We start from the raw sequence: 3,856 nt of genomic DNA on the forward strand, positions 1-3,856 counted from the left end.
AATGTTTCAGAGATATATTACTTCGTCCCAAGACTCCGTTGTTGCATCATATTGATGGATTCCCTAGGAAATGGCTTCGTGAATGCATGGTCTGAATTTAACCTGCCGTTGGTCAGTGACCTTATAAGGTACATCTAAATTTGTGATACCAAACAATCTGGTATTGAATTGTCTAAGCCTATGAAAAATTTGGTGCGGTTACACCACCCAGTCTGGATTCCGGAAAAAAACCTTGAGGGAGGAGTCAATTTGACTCCCATCCGAGCGCGTGGCGGATTAGGACGTTTCTCCATAAAATGTCGATGTCTTACTGCAATCCCCGCTCGAAATAAAATTATCAGCTTTGGAAAACTGCCGACCTTGTCGAGCTCCATATCATACTCGAGCCACTGATGCTCAGCACATTGCTCCGAATATCAGCATCTCTCAATAATGTCACCTTCGAATACACCGGCGCAGACAGATAACGCAAAGCCCAGAACGCGGTGCTACTTTTTCATTGTTTGATGCCCACGAGTGATGACCTTATCTGGGAATATCGTGCGCTGCCGGCAACTTTACCACACGAGAAAACTCGTTTTCGGCGCGCCACGTGCATCAGTTAGCAGCTGGCCTCGATGGGAATCAGCTACACTACCGTCAGCCTTGGTAGGATCAGCTATGCTACCGTCAGCCTCGATGGAGATCTGCCATGCTACCGTCAGCCTCGATGTACCGCCTCATGTTCCTGGCCAAGGACGAGGATGGGACAGCCTCACCATCACCGATGAGACCATCCGGCGAACACGGAAACCTCCGGCCACAGCAGGACGCCGTAACGTTTTTATGTCAACATCCGGCGACCACAGGAATATCCGGCCGCAGCAACATGACGCAAAGTTGTCTGTTCGTCATCGACGGAGTTGATATTTCTTCAAAATCAGGGTAGTTATGACCTCGGTCGTACCTGCATACCTGCCCCAGGCCAATTTTTTGTGACTTGAGTTCATTTGGTTATTACCTAAGAAACTACTTCCGTGCTGTATCGCTTTTTTAACACCTGTCGTCGCATCAGCTTGAAGGATTCCCGTGAAAGGGCTTTTGATAAAAGCCACGGCCTGACTTGGGTCAGCAACTGTACAAGGTGCATCCAATTTCTTTATGCAACACGATCCGCTATTAAGTTGACTACAGCTATACAAAGTTTGGCGTGACTGCGCAGCGTTGTTCGGAAATCATCCTGGAAAAACCTTCGGGGGGCAAATTGACCCTCTCCGAGCACCTGCTAAGAATAGCGCCATAACCGATTAAACGCTCTAAAATCACTCATGCATAGGCAAGAACATCGCGAGACAGGGTCAAAACAAAAACACGTAGCGATGGTTGACGAAGCAAACAACTCCGGCATCGCCACAACCATCTATCGGGAGATTTAAGTGATACAAGTGAGTGCCAGGGTGGCAATTTCGTGAAGCCAATTTGGCGGCACCTCATCGTCATACGAGAGTTCCATGACGCGATTGGAGCAATGACGTGTTGAGGAGCATAGTTACCAAATAGAGACATTTTGCTGTATAGAACAGTCTTTACAGCCTAAAAGTATACTAATAGTTATAAGTCAGTTTGTTTCAGCATATCTGATGTTTGTTTTACTGTCTTCACAAGCAGAACATCCCCTAAAAAAATATTTCAAAGACGTGCTCATGTCTCACGGGTGCTAATAAAGTGGTCAATGCCTATTGCTGCCATGTTTTTTTATTTGTTTTGCTTTTGTTTCTGGGTATGCTCTGCATGCAGAAAACTGGACAACTTCCACTGAAATAAAAGAAAAACAGGAAGCATTGTTTAACAACTGAAACATAGCATTACAAAACATAACATAGCAAACACAACTAATAACTGAAACCAAGACACGAGTGCGTCTTATCAGCCCCTGGTCGAAACGGTTCGGGTGACCTCTCTTTCGGTACTCAGACTGACAAAAGGCCTTTCCGCTGTCCCATGGTAAATTTAAGCTCTTGAATCACCATTTCTTGTGCGTTATTTCATCATCAAGAAGGCCCCACCAACGCCAGAAGTCCTTTGACATTCGGGGTTACGTACCTGTCTCGGTCCAGCAAATGTGCCTTTGGCCGGCCCCGGGCCCTTCGACGCACGCACGACTGCACGTCGCAGCATCTCACGTAGGGCAGTGTGGGCCTCTGACTAGCACAGGGGCCCTTCACCTTACAGGGCCCAGAAACAATTGGCGAAGAATGGGTAATATGTAATGAGCAACATTACTGTGTCCCTCGAATATTGTACTGATTGGATTGAAAGTTTGGGGGACTTTGTCATGTCGTCTGGACTCAGTGCTCCTTGAAAATAAAGGCTATAATACCACATAAATAAAAGTTTTGGTTCCCCTCCATCGAATGGGCCTAGCCAAGATTACGTCACGGGGCATTACGCGGACATTATGGTGCCCCTGCAATTTGGTGTTACTTGAAAATTAAAATTTTGTGGTTCTGGTATAAGATTTTTGGGGCCTTTCACCATGAAATTTTGGTGCCCTTTCGGGGCATCAAAACTTCATGGGGTTCAAAGAGGAACATAGTTTCATGCTTCCTTTCCCCTTCGGATCCACCCTGACAGCTGGTGAGGCATGCTGTGAACAAAATAACGGGGGTACCTGATTCCACCACCCCGTGCTACTGCTTTCCTGTCAAATTTCCTCGTTCTACTTATTGGCCACGCACTGCAATTACTAGGCAAGATAGGCAAATTAGGCACGAAACCACCGCAACAACACGTCGTTTCAAAATCACTTATGCATTTGAACAAACAGGATGACACGTTCTTGTAAAAACTTGTCATGCTGATTGAAGCATCTGACTGAAGCGTCGGACAAAATCATCCATACAGCAATGCTTGTCTGACTGCACATCGTCTACCAAGTCTCGCCCGGACGTATCGCCGTTTAAAAAGTTTAAAAGCTCCCTTTCATCATCATGTAGCAGATGACCGTCGCTAGCAAAACACCTGAAAGCCAGACAGCTGGACGCTGTGCCGCTGATAGACGGGATCCCCTGTCGTTTCAGGCTCTTCCACCGACCCCTGCAGCTGCGCGCCGGGCTTCACGCGGTGTGCGGGTCGCTGCCTGATCCGGTTGGACGCTGCAGTCAACTACGCAGAGGCAGAGATCCGCTGTCAACAGCTTGGAGCCCACCTGGTCGTTCCCCGCACCGATGCTGAGGACCAGTGTGTCGCTGATCTGGCTGCAGGAAGCACAGTGTGGCTGGGGGCGACCGATGTCGTCACAGAGGGGGTGTTTGTGGGTGTCGACGGCTGTGGTGTGGTTCCCTGGAGGGGTCCGATGTCTCCTAACAACTATGGCGGTAACGAACATTGCGGATCACGCCGCGCATTGGACTGGAACGACGCTCCTTGCACCTTGTTCTACCATCCCCTGTGTCAGCTGGACTTTTGTAACAAGACCGAGTGTCAATAGGTGACGGGCTTGACCCTGTCGGCTGCACAGATCGTATGCGTACTTCTCGAAATGCCGAAAAGCTCAAATGCTTTCTGTCTACAGATCCAAGGACTTTTCTGCGGAAAGGTATTCCGATTTGAGTCTAGAAATGTAGTAAAGCCATTTTCTGGGGAAGAAAGAGCGAGGTGATGGCAACACGCAGGGAGCATGCCGCAAGAAATGGAACATACAATATGCATTAAATATCAAGTAACAAATATATTTAAAATTAGGGTAATATTTCCCTAATTGTATACTACCTCGCTAACCCATAACCCAGTACAATGTTCTTTGCTCCGGCACGCAAGTCGCCAACTGGTCGTGGCGCCAACCGAGCTGTCTGTAAGAAAGACGTCAGGAAGAAAA

The sequence above is a fragment of the Pollicipes pollicipes genome, unplaced genomic scaffold (assembly GCF_011947565.3).
Source record: "Pollicipes pollicipes isolate AB1234 unplaced genomic scaffold, Ppol_2.1 Scaffold_6052;HRSCAF=7182_pilon_pilon_pilon, whole genome shotgun sequence".
Taxonomy (NCBI): Eukaryota; Metazoa; Arthropoda; class Thecostraca; order Pollicipedomorpha; family Pollicipedidae; genus Pollicipes; species Pollicipes pollicipes.